Consider the following 14,651-nt stretch of genomic DNA (forward strand, 5'->3'; position numbering starts at 1 on the left):
GAATCCCCTCCGCACACTTATCACGGTATATTTGCAAAAAATACCATGACAAGTGCCCGCGCATGCGCCGACCGGCCGCTGCTAAGCCCTGCCCCCTGTCATTAAGCTCCACCCCCGCAATCATGACACACACCCCGCAACCCACCCTCCGTTAATTAAACTTTCCTCTGGTGATTGGGACTCCGGTGATGTCCTCCATGACTCCAGTAAGCTGATCTCCCATCCTGAACTGGGACCTGGTCAGCTGACCGGGTTCCAGTGCAGGATGGGAGACCAGGTGACCGGAGGGAGGACATCACCGAACACCGGAGCCCCGATCTCCAGTCCCTGGACTCTGGTAAGTTTTTGTTTTCTTTTTTTAAAGCAGTGATCAGCATGTGGTCTGTTTAGACCACACAGCTGATCACTGGAGCCGGCTCTGGGCTCAGCTCTGCCTGTTAGAGCAGAGCAGGAGTCCGGTAACCGGGGGAGACCACAGGACTTTCCCTGGTATTTTTTCACAACTTATTTTTAGTAACTTGCACACAGATCGCATTTCCCATTACAATTATGGGAAATGCGGTCTGATTACTAAAATAAGTGATAATTAGGGCTTGGAGTAGAATTTTACACATTCTACTCCAATTGTAATAGTATCTTTAGGTGATACTAAAATAATGTGAAAAGGGTGTGAAAACACCTTTTCACTTTATTTTAGTAAAAATAATGTTAATTATTAGAGCCCTATGCCTCTGATGGATAATTGTGAAGCAAATTGCAAACATGTAAGACTAATGTTAGTTACTGGTATCAGAGCTGCCATTGTAAATGCGTGTTATAATTTTTTTTAGAACTGTGAATGAGTATGAATAACATATTGCACAAATATATTGGTAGCAAACATATTAGAATTTGAAATGAGAAGTATAACTCCACCCGACACCAGGAGCAAAAACAAAATGGCATAAATAATAATGAATTATAATGATAATTAACAATAATAAAAAACATAATCAGCAGTGTACAGGAAGAGACAAAATATAGAAGGGAAAAATTTAAAAGCAGCTATATCAATGCCAGTGCCATCATGTTATGTCATTATTTCTAGTACTTTTATTACAACAATTACAATTATTGCTAAAATAAGAGCCACATATTTCCCGAGTCATTCCTTTGTGGGAGAATAGACTATCTTCTGTACATCCAAACATGACAGTTGAAGACCCATTTGGAGGCACTGCATCATTGAGAACAGTAAGTGGCCACACACATACACAGCACATTCCTGCAATATCATCCTAGGAAAGGAGTTAGGGGATGTTACAATGGAATCGGTATGTATTACCGCTGGACCTAAGCCCGGCGGATAAAATCCTGATGCCGTAAGGTCGGCAGATGAAGATCCCAACTAATGTAAGAAAGTACCCTAACCCTTTCCTCAGCGTGGGGCTAATGATAGGCGTCGTTTTTTTTACGCCTATGATTAGTCCCATGCCTGGCTTTCACTGTCGGGAAGCCGGCGGTCGGCATTTTGACCGTTGGCTTCCTGACAACATCCCTGTTACAATATAATAACTGATTATGTTGGGGAAAAACAAGAGGAAGAGATTAATCATAACATTATTTAACAATCACTGTGGTAATTTAGCTAATGGGCACAAAAAGAACTACTTTATATTCCCGCTCATTAGGATACTGTATGGCAACAGTGCGCTGAGACAACATCACTGACTTTTTGGGGTCCATTCGGCACATGCCAGAGCCAGCATTACCGCTGCTGTCCTTCTTAAACACATGACAACAAGCCTAATGGCGAAATGCGCATCAAACAAACCAAACTATTCCCCTCCTGATGTTGGCCTGATCAGCTGACTGGCAGACAGGCTGATGGATCTCCTGCTGCACGCTGACTCCTAGTCCTGCGATGATCCTTTGCTACAACCGGCTATCCAGCATTTCACAGACGTGGTAAACAGAAGCAGCGCTCTGACTTTTCACTGCATACAGGGGATATGAATGTTCAGCGCAGCTGATGTGGGATTCTAATATCTGACACTAGTTCAGACACATGGGCAATATTTTTTACAGATTACAATACTTACCTTTTGCTTCTTTCTGATGGTGTTTTTGATTTGTCTGGGTGAATTTAACTAACTTGTTCTAATTAACAAGATACAAATATTGCTGTTATTACACAGAATGATATCATGCATGTTTATTGCTGCTAACTATAACAAGTGAAATATTGAGAACTCATGTTCCACATCCCTCATTTACCCTATATCATTATTTTAGGGGGTATGTGCAATATAGCTGTATGAAAACAATACTTCACAGGGATCTGTGTAATACTGAAGACACTAATTGGTAATATTAGGGATGTATGCAATATTGAGGATATGTGCAATTTGCTGACTACATGTTACTGCCTTATGGATTATGAGCAGTATAATAACGACATCATTTAATGATTTGCAGGGAATTGTGCAATAACTGATGTTATCTGCAGTTTTTACTGACTTCATATTGTTGCTGTGTGGGATATGTGCAATAGAACTGAATACACCAGTGATTACTTGTGTTTCTATTTATGACTTTCTATTAAAACAGACATGTATAAACAGTTACTAGACTAAAATTTAATGGTTGTAACTGTTGACACGTTTTGCTGCTACTATATGGATATGTGCAATTAATCATATACGGTTATCAAAGGGGACAAACAAAACTACGGATAGTGTTGAGTTGTCTGATGTATAACCTTACAGGCTCCTTATTTCAGTTAAGAGAACGTATGAATTTTTCATTTCATTCACTATTTAACAATTGTGACTGGAGGGGAATTCCTAGATACATAGATCACTACATCATCTAGGATAATCACTATTTTAAGTTTTTTTTTCGCCTAAGATAATCATTAATATTTATCTTATACTAGTAGGTAATAACAGTTAAGTTTTAATTTACACCAGTATCATTTAAGAATGCCCCAAAAAAGGAATTTTTCTCCTTACCCCTTGCAAAATACTAAAATAGACGCAGGGGGAAGGAAGTTACACAAGGGGAACAAGTCTGGTTGAACCCGTGTTGTATGATGATGACCTTGTTAATATTTCTACACAAACAGGCATCTTCCGGACGATGTGACCTACATGAATAGTGAATACCAACTGAAGACGCCGTCTTCCCTCGGAGGATACATTTCTTCAGAGGTTCCACATTGTGAGAAACCACCTATAGGTAACATGCATATGGATGCATATGGAATGCAAAGGAATGTTCTCAGAGAAAATGGGTGGCGTGTCATGTTGGTACACCCTATTTTCAGTGACCATGCCCCTTCGGTATATGACCATGCCCATTTTTTTGACGAACGCCTTCGGTGTGCAAATATATTTTTCTGTGTGTTTGTGTGTGTGGGGGGCCTTTCTTCAAGTTGTCCTGTGCTCCAAAGACTCTAGTTACACCACTGCTAGAGACCACTCCCTATTTAAACTATCTCCAGTGTTAAAAACTTTGCCTGAACAATTAGTTCATACCCGGATAGTTCAAGGCTCCAGGAGTTCTCTGTATCCTTTATTGTGTCCTCGGTGACTTCCTCATTGCCTCATCGATTCCAGCAAGTTACCATCCTTCACTGAATATCACTCACCTATCAGCTTCATACCTATCACACTGCTATAGACCAGCATCACAACGTTCACACTGATCTGCCGCGTTCCATCTACCACTGACTTCTATCCTGTCAGTACTGCAGCTTCCATGCTGTGCACAGATCCATTACCCACCTGCCGCTGTGTCTGCAGTTCCACCAGCGTTTCACAGACTCCATGCTACTCACCATCTTGGAAACATCCATCACAATCAGCCTTACCATCGCACTCCAGCCTGCAAGTGTACTCTGCTATCTACTTGTGAACTGTACACATCAGCGGTCTATGGCCCGTATTCAATTTGGAGCGAAAAGCCGGAATCGTCGAAAAAGTTTTGCCGATGTTGTCATTTTGCCAGGCGGAAAAGTATCGCTGTATTCAATTTGAAAGACTTTCCGCCTAGGTGGAAAGTCAATGCAATATAATAGGTGAAAAAGTTTTGCCTATGAAAAGTAGGCAGAAAAAAGTGCAGATTTGGGGTTTTGGGGTACAACATTGCGGGAACCCCTGTACAGCCTTAAGACAGTCCCCCAAAGGTAAACTGCATCAAAAAAAAATAAAAAAATACTTAACACCCCAAAAAATCACTTTCAATTTGGGGGCAAAGATAAAAAAAGTTGGGGGACAAAGTTAAAAACTAGCAAACTAGACTCCTGGGTGGTCCCCAATTATGCCCCAGGTGTTTTTTCATGCAGGTGCTTGCGGCAGGTGGATTTTTCATGTTTTTTTAAACTTTACTTTAGCAACTATAAAATATGCTGGCCCCCATTTTTAAGTACCCCAAATTTGCTGGGATAAGTTATTTTCTGCAAAAAACCCTCCAGAATACTATTCTTCACCACTTATACAAAAATGCTATTTAGCAGCTAATGAGCCCGTTTAAAAACACAAGACAAATTATTATTACATTTTATTTATAGGGCGCCACAAGAGGTCCGCAGCGCCGCACATACAGTAAAGGGAACACAGAACATTACATTACAATACAATAACCAACTTATAAACAGAGCACAAGTAACAATTAGCAACACAATTCTCCATTCACAATACAACTGGGAAGGTGAAGGCTGTCATAGAAGTGCTAAAGAAGAAGGCTGTGAGACAGAGGGAGGAGGACCCTGCTCCTAGGAGCTTACAATCTAGGGGAGAGGGGAGACAGATAGATGACGAGGCAAGAGTGTGTAGAGGGGGACCTGAGTGCAGGAAGTAGGCGAGGTAGAGATGGCTGAGGCAGGAGGGACAGAGACTTGGTGATAGTTATGTGGTGCAAGGGTATGCTTTGATGAACAGGTGGGTTTTCAGTGCACGTTTGAAGCTCTGCTAGGTCGGGGAGAGCATAATCGAGTGAGGGAGCTCATTCCAGTGAAGGGGGGATGCACTAGCAAAATCTTGGATATGTGCATGAGATGAAGTAACCAGGGTGGAGGAGAGGTAACAGTCATTGGCAGACCAAAGTGAGCAGGAGGGAGTATGTAAGGAGATGAGATTTGAGATGTAGGGAGCAGTAGAGTTAGAGAGAGCCTTGTATGTGAAGGTGAGGAGTTTGAAGAGGATTCTGTAGGGGAATGGGAGCCAGTGCAAGTTTTGGCAGAGGGGAGCAGCAGAAGTGGAATGGAGGGAGAGGAAGATAAGTCTAGCTGCCGCATTGAGAACGGACTGGAGGGGAGCAAGATGGCAACGTGGGAGGCCAGTAAGGAGAAGGTTGCAGTAGTCAAGCCGAGAAATGATTAGTGAATGAATAATCAGTTTGGTAGCATTCTGGGAGAGGAAAGGCCTAATACAAGCGATGTTGTGTAGCTGGAGCAGACAGGATTGAGCCAGAGATTGAATGTGCAGTGTGAAGGAGAGGGTGGAGTCAAGGGTGACACCCAAGCAGTGAAGTTGGGGGACAGGGGAGATGATTGTGTTGTCAACAGTGATAGCGAGATTGGTTGGAGTGGAGACTCTATTAGGGGGAAAGATGATGAGTTCAGTTTTGTCCATATTGAGCTTCAGAGACTGCTTGGACATCCAGGAAGAGATGGTGGAGAGGCAACTAGTTACCTGAGAGAGGACAGATGGGGAGAGTTCAGGAGAGGAGAGGTATAGTTGTGTGTCATCGGCATAGAGTTGGTATTGGAGGCCAAAGGAGCTGATGAGTTCTCCTAGTTTAGAAATCTACAGGGAGAAGAGTAGTGGGCCCAGGACAGAACCCTGTGGGACACCAATGGGAAGGGTGGAAGGGGGGAGGTGGAGCTGGAGGAAGACACAGAGAAGGAGTGGTTGGTGAGGTAAGAAGTGAACCAGGCATGGACGGTGTTAGAGATGCCAAAGGTCTGAAGGGTGCGAAGGAGGAGAGTATGATCCATGGTGTCAAAGGCTGCAGAAAGGTCCAGGAGGATGAGCAGAGAGAAGTGGCCCCTGGATTTGGCTGCAAGCAGGTCATTGGTGACTTTGACCAGGGCAGTTTCAGTGGAGTGACGTTGGCGAAAGCCAGATTGCAGAGGATCAAGGATGGAGTTGTTAGAGAGATAGCTGGTGATGCAGCTGTAGACAAGCCGCTCAAGTAGTTTGGAGGCAAAAGGGAGAAGAGAAACGGGGTGGTAATTGGCAGGTGAGGACGGGTCGAGGTTGGGTTTTTTAAGAATAGGTGTGACAATAGCATGTTTGAATGATGAGGGAAAGATGCCGGTGGAGAGAGATAAGTTGAAAAGGTGAGCAAGGTGGGAGCAGGCAGTGGAGGAGAGGGAGCATAGAAGGCGAGAAGGGAGGGAGTCAAGGGGGCAGATGGAAGGGGAGAGGACAAGATGAACCCTTGGCTGACTGAGGAAGTCGGCTTCCCAATTGTCCACCCCTGGGATGAAGGGATATGTCCAGAACAAATTTCTCCTCCTACTGCATTATCCAAGCAATTTCCGACATAGCATGAAGAATACTGATACCATCCTTCTGGTTGATTTATGCCACAGCCATGGCATTTTACAACTAGACCCAAAGGGGCTTGCCCCATAGGAGATGCTGAGCCTGTGACATGACATTCCATATTGCCCATAGTTCCAGCACATTGATGGAAAGGGTGGCCTCCTCCTTGGAACAAATGCCCTGAAACTGGAACCTAAGAGTCACTGTACCCCAGACCAAGAAAAAGGTATCCATCTAGACCTGGGTCAAATTCCAGAGGAAGAACTGACAAAAACTGAACAGGTTGGGGGAGTAAAGCCACCAACCATGGAGTGGTGTGCCGATACTGACAAGGTGAACAACTGCAGATTCAGGTGGGGTTTCAATTTCCTGGATATGACATTGAAGAGTACTGGAATGGAAATGAGCAATGGCAGACTGCTTTTAATGCACTCACCATCTTCCCCAGCAACTGCATGAGCAGCAGGATGGACACCCAGCGTGGGGGAAAAATAGAGTGCAACAAAGACTTCAGTGCGAGAATTTTGTCTACCAGAAGAAACACATGCTGACAGGAAATGTCAAACAGAAACCACAGGAACCCCATTTTCTGAGCTGGGACGAGATTGGATTTGGAGAAGTTGAGATCTAACAGACATCATCACCTGCAGTTGACTACTGAGCAGTGGCATGAACAATGCTTTTATGAACAAGTAATCCAATTAAGAGATGACAGAGATCCCCTGACAATGCAACAGGGTTACCATAGGGACCATGACCTTGGTGAATCCCTGTGTGCAGTAGACAGCCTGAAGGGCAAAGTAAGAAACTGCAAGTTGAGGCACCTGATGGCAAACTGAAGAAGCTTGTGGTCCTATTACAAAATAGGAACATGTAAATATGCATGTTTGATGTCAAGAGTTGAGAGGAATTCCCCCACTTCCATAGAAGCAATGACAAAATGCAAAGATTCCACACCCAACATACAGAACCTGTATTGGGGTGAATGATTGAAGTGCTGGAGGGGGTTTGAAATACCTCAAAGCCTAGGGGCCCAGCCATTGGTTAACACGGCCCTGCATATACAATGTATAATGTCTCCATATGTTTCCATCACATTGCTACTGTCTTTCATGTTGCTTCTCCCATAAACATGCAATACAGCAATATAACACCTATTACAATGAATTCAAATCACAGCCCTCCATTTAAACACATCACTTGTTAGCTTATATTACTCTTTGTAGAATTCCAAGTAGTAGGGGGTATAAAGGATGAGGGATGGGGGAACATGCTTATATCTTTTCTATCAGAAATCCACCATAGGAAAATAATCAATCATTATTGTTGACTTCTTCTGTAACTTAGGAGTATATTTACTGATGGTCAGTTTTAATCGATTTTTTATCAATTTAAAATCAATCAAAATCAATGTGTGTATGGGGTTAAATCACAACTTTACTAACAGACAATTATTGATTTGGTTGTTTAAGTATTAGTAAATGTGTGCCCCAGAAACACAACATTGAGGTTGATCGGTTTTCATCAATATTCATCGATTTTAAATTGATCAAAATTGATTAAAATCAACCTTTAGTAAAAATACCAGTTAGTCTCTATGAATAGCCCAGTAAACGATGTAACTAGTGATATATTATTAGAATGTATATCTTCCTGTTATATACAATATCATGTGTTGTGTTTGTGGCACAGCTTTGATATTTAAATGATGGTGTTTGGTTTAGCTTCTTTATTTGTTTTGGAACCAAGCCAACATGTCTGATTCTAGAGGAGAGGATATGTGAGTGTTAAATGATGTATAACTCATCAGATGGCCAACAGAATGAGCTCAAGTGCAATGAAGTACTGTAAGACCACTCCATAATCCAGCAGATCCCTGTGCACCAGATGTAGGTACTGGCTCTCCTTTTATCTCAAAATGACCTGGGGATGATCCCTTTCCTTCTTGATTCCCAGGGAAAAGGCAATATAATTGTACAGTATTCACCAGCATAAATATTGCTGACAATTAGGTAACAAACACATGAAGCATTGAGATCACTTACATATCTACATTAAAAATTGATTATATAAAGAGCCAATAGAATAGTTGGCTCTGGACTGCTGTACTGAGGTCTCCATGTGAGACAAGTCCAAGACCTTAATGATATAGACACGGCAAGTACTATTGCCAACAATGTTAGTATCACTACAAATCAGCACAGGTGAAGTAGTATTTATTAGTAGTATTTATTGTAATGAATAAATTGGGAATTTATGTTATCTTGTAATACAAAGTATGTACAATAAATAAGGAAGAAGATCAAAAGGTCTGATTGTTTCCTGTTGGCTGTGTTTAAAAAATATATATATATATTTTTTGCTTGGAATAAATCAGCATTTTTTACCTATACCCGTGTGAGATAAATGACAGACACCATCTGGTATTAAAGAAACCGTTACATGTGGATCCCAACCATTATTCATGTGAGTTGGGTAAGCTTGATAACGAATATATCCAGGGTATCACATGGTGATGTATATGTAGTAAAAGAACCCTTTACATGTATTTCCCATATATCGTTTAAGTGAGTTTTCGGTAAGCCAACCCTAATAACTAGCGGTGGCGAGGATCTATTCTTCAATAGACTGATTACCATTCTCACTTTTCTTTTCCTATACACAAATGGGAAATTCATATCTAAAAATTAGCATTACTACACATTGGTCCCTTGTTTTAATTTTTTTCACGTATTGATCTCCATTCGGGAATAATTGTGATCGAGTGGAAGAAAACAAATTTCTTGTGTGAAGATACCTAGAATATAATAAGTATTAAGATCTGGACTGTGCCCTTTTTTTGGTCAATCTATTGTATCATTTATTTCATTAATTTTATTGTCTGTATCGCCTTTGATCTTCTTCCTTATTTATTAGTATATATTTGGTTTCATACCTGATTGGGCAGGTTCTAGGGAGTGTGATTGACCTGACAGTTTGTGCCACACTTCACTATATTTAATACTTTTGTAATACAAAGTGTTGCTGTAAATAGCTTAGGATATATATTTTTTTAAATAACAAAAATGTGCAGCAGAATCAATGTCATCTGTATTTCTTTGTTGCTGTAAATGGACTTGTTGCTTGGTGTGATCCATCCCAATTTTCTATTGTTAAGTATTGCTTATACTGGAACTTTAGTGGGGAATTCAATTGTTTGTGCCAGCAGCTGTCATAGGATGGGCGCTGTCATGTGATGGGCGCCCGATGGAGCAATTCTATTATTGCTCTGTTCAGGCCCGATAACCACCAGTGCCAGCATTTCTGCTCGCAGTCTCCTGAGATAGCATGCAGAAATGTGTGATAGGTGCATGGTTTCGGCACTTTAACCAGGACATTAGATGGGTTTAGCCATTTTACGTTGCTAAACCCAATGTAATTGGGTGCGACAAGCTTGATAAGTAATGGGCACTCAAAAAATGTAATTGCTACTTTGGGCACCCATTAATTATTGTGGCTAAAAAAAAAACCAATTGAATCAGCCCCTAAGTTCTTATTTTGTTTAGTGCTATACAATTAAAATTGCTTCAATAGTTGTATTATAGTTTTTAGGTTATTAAGGGTATTATTTCATAACTTTTCTACAATTTACAGGTCTCATTTTCCATAACGTGGTGTCCCTGAAAGTTTAAATTTTTTGTGACTGCCATGTAGTTCTCCTGTATAAGTTCCCTTATGGTACTAAGGGAACGTATACAGGGGAACTATATGGCAGTCACAAAAAATAGGGTAACTCATGCTCATCGATGGGAATGGGAGACAAAGTTTGCAGAACCCCAGAATTAACAGTGACACAATCTCATTTCTTTGTTACTACTGATGTCTAAAGAGAACAGTTTTCACTTTTATTACTTTGGTAGAAAGAAACAAACTCTTGTTGTGGGGGAACTCCTAACTTTTATAATGAAAATAAAATTAAACTGGTATTCAAAGTAGAGATGAGCGGTTCAGTTTTGACTCGGTTCTTTTCACCAAATTAGTGCAATTTCGGATTTATCCTATTGGTTATTCAAAACACGTGAGAGACGGATAGCCAATTAAATGCAATTTCTGAGACCAGAACATAACCGAGTAAAACCGAGCTGCTTATCTCTTGGTCAAAGCAGTCTTAATATAACTAGTGTGTAATCATGCAGTTCACTGCCATAACACGTAAGCTTATAGTTATTGTATAATCATTTACATTTATTGATATTATTCCATTCTATGTCAGGGGGTGAAAATATGTCAAACATAGATAGTGTCATCAATGCAAATGCTGTTTATATGACTGAACACAGACTTCACATTAATCAAATACTAAAACAATGACTTAAGATTTCCAATCAACTGCAGACAGTAATAAAAGCAATAGAATCGGAAACAGAAATATAAAGATAGAAAAGATCTGATTTCTATATTTTTCTATTTGTCCTTTGACATTTAATCACAAATGGGAGCGTCTGATCACACTAGTAAGTGTATATAACAGGAGAAAGTAGAGTTTTAATTGCTTTGGTATCCACTTGTCGGGATAAGCAATTGAAAAATTGAGGTATAAATTAGAGATGTGCGAGTTCGGTTTTACTCGGTTCTTTTCGCCAAAATTATCGCAAGTTCGGATTAGTTTGGATTTATTTTATTGGCTATACAAAATACGTGATAGCCGATAGCCAATGAGATTTCGTTTTTGATATCCGAACATATTCGAGTAAAACCAAACCCGCACATCTCTAGTATAAATACCAATAATCCCACAAGTAATTAAAGTAAAGTGCAGAAAAGACTTAAGGGTCTACAGTATGTACTAAGCATTGGAGAGAGATAAAGTGGACATAGATAAAGTACCTACCAATCAACTCCTAATTGTCATTTTTTAAACACAGCCTATAAAGTGACAGGAGCTGATTGGTTGGTACTTTATTTCCATCCACTGTATCTCTCTCCAAGGCTTAGTACATAGACACATTAATACCATAGGTGCTAGATATGAACCTACTGTATGCAGGAAACTATATTTACTGTTTACTTTAAGTACCTTGTCAGACATATTAATTAAAACACCACTACTAATACTCTCTATGAAAAAGGATCTGCTATGCCTGACTCTAGATGTGTGGCCACATTGGGTACAGATCTAGTTGTTTGTCAGTCTGACCAGTTAAATGGATCTCTTCATGCCATCACTTGAGCAGCTAATATAATTAGTACACACAAAAAGAAAAGATCTACTGTGTGTATAGGTGTGGAGATAAGGAATGTAAGATTCTGTGGAAGGCACACAATGTAAAATATTGAATAATAACTTTCTCATCCCCTGATGCTGAGACTGTGCAATTTTCCTGATGAAAGATCCTTTGATGTCAGATTTATATATTTTGCTATTTGTCCATTGACACTGAATAGCAAATAGTCTGATCACACTAATAAGTGTATATAACAATTTTTTTGCAATTGCAATTTTTCTGATGTTACATATCGAATAATAACTCTCGTCTCCTGATGGTGAGGCTGTGCAAATTTTCTGATGTTACATATTGAATAATAACTTTTTTGTCCACTGATAGTGAGGTTCTGTACAATTTTCTGTTGCTTACATATTAAGCTCCAAACCACTAGTATTTTAGTATTTGCAATTAAATAATCTATTGTGTATACTGTAGGTACAGAAAATGGTCAAGTAAGATGATTCTGAAAGTATGCATTAATATATATTTAATGGATGGATTTTTTCTCTTTGAAGGCAACATGAGGATTTGCTTTATTGTCTACAGGGGATAAGGGGAGATATAATCCGGAGGATGTAGTCAATTTACCTCTGATCAGGATGCCGGCGGCCGAAATCCCGGTGCCAGATTCCCGCCTTGTGGCGAGAACACCGGCGCTGGCATCCCGACATCAGTTGAGATGCTGACGCCGGAATCCTGACAGCCGGGATCCCGATCATAATTATAGCAGGCCAGGTCAGCTGTTAGCCGCGGGGGGAGAGGGTTAGGTTTAGGATGCAGGAAGGGAGGATTAGGTTTAGGGTGTGATGGGGGGAGGGTTATACTTACCTAGCTCCTGTCGGAATTCTGAGCATCTGGATGCTGCTGTCGGTCTTTTGACAGCTGGCATCCCGTCTACCAGTCCCCCATACCCAACCCATAATCCAGTTATAATACTGTAATACTTGGTTATTAGGTAATCAGGAAACCTTAATTATTAAAGACATCTATTGTGTTTCTTTTCATAGTAACAATAAACATCCAAAGATGAAGTTTTCAAAGAGTGACTATTTCCTTGACAGATGTATTATTTAAAATTATTAAGAATAATTAAATTCTAATAGGGATCCCATTAGAAATTAAGTATTTTCTTAATTTCCTTTTAAACATTATTTCTACACTGTGAAGGGAACTTACAGTTTTTTATTGATACATATTAAATATTACTCTATCATGAGTGCCCCAGAAAAAGAGGTTTCCTCTCTTCTTTTTCTGTGTAATAATATGTATATCGCTGACGCTGGGAGCACTGCCTACTAAGTACACACTCTCAAGAACACATCTTGGATTCACTATTTTGTATGTTGGCTCAATTTACTATATTACTGTTTTTATATATAAATATATATATATATATATATATACAAAATGAACCCTTATATCGTGCGTACACTGGTTCAGCTGCACCAATTAGGTGGACCTCTGCTAGTAGAGAACCTAAAAATAGAAATTGAAGAGAAGGGGTACCTTTGGTGTGCTACAACTTTGAGTATTAATTGAACAGAAGAAATTTCCACCACTTAGGGGGATTTATTGCAATATTAGCTGTTGGTCAAACACAACCCTCTAGTTAGTCTTCAAATCACCATAACTTTATGTTTTGGATATTGTTCATAAAATAAAAGCCCTATGGTAGCCCATAATTCTTATACCTGAATATTTTATTCTTGGTATATCAACAGAGGTAAAAATATAAACAATTTACAATACAAATAAATACATAAATCGCATAAAACAACTTTTAGTAAACCTGCCCCAGTACAGAAGGATAGATGTTGTTATCTGCCACCTACACCTTTACAGGTGTGAGCTCTTAGGTGGACTTCTTATGTGGTAGGTGCAGGTTTTTCAAAGCAATGACCCTACGCATTTCGTCCACCTACGGGACTTCATCAGGGGTAAACACTTTAAAAAAATAAAACATATGGTGATAAATACAATTGCATATTTACAGTGTATAACATACCCATAATTATGTATTTGTAATAAATTGATTAATATTTATACAGCATGAAGACAGAAGAGAAGGTTCAAATAACAGAAGTTTATCCAATCAGAGGTTTAACAATGGCTACTGATGACAGACACATAATAAAAGTACATACCAAAAATGGAACTGGTCTGAACAAACACTTGATGATATGGAACTGGTTAGAACACTCAGTAGTATAAGCTTATTTTCTGTCCCTTGATAGGGAGAAATTCCTAGAAAGGCTTTTAAAAGCCTAATAGGAGATGCAGAAAAATTAATATTACATTATAAAATTAGGTATTTATTTTCAATATACTGCAGTCACATGTCACAAAAAAAACATAAGAATAAAATTCATGATAAATTCAGTATATACCAGATGGTTCTTATAACCCTTATATTATAGTGATTGGGTCTGAATACCCCTCAATAATATAAGTTTATTTTCTGTCCCTTAATTGGGAAAGGCCCAAAATATGGCTCTCAAAAGTTTATAGAAAAGTAGAATATTAATTCTACTTTATAAGGGCTCCTGTTAATTTTAAATATATTTATTAGGAAAAGACGATTAGTACATACCAAGTAGTTCTTATAAAGATTTTACTGGAACGATTAGATGAGTTTCTCAACCAATTAATGTAACCTAGTGTATAATGGACAGTATTGTACCTTTGTTATTATAAGTACATTTATTCAAATAACATAAACATCCCTATTTATTTGATGAGAAGGATACATACCAGATTCCTTAACAGCAATTTAAATATGAAGATGCATCATATACTCCCAGTGTGTAAAAATGATGAGACCCAGTGCCAAACAAGTGGTAAAACCTAATAGGGAGGAGGACAATAATATAAT

The sequence above is a fragment of the Taudactylus pleione genome, unplaced genomic scaffold, assembly GCF_031769625.1.
Source record: "Taudactylus pleione unplaced genomic scaffold, aTauple2 ptg000313l, whole genome shotgun sequence".
Classification (NCBI taxonomy): Eukaryota; Metazoa; Chordata; class Amphibia; order Anura; family Myobatrachidae; genus Taudactylus; species Taudactylus pleione.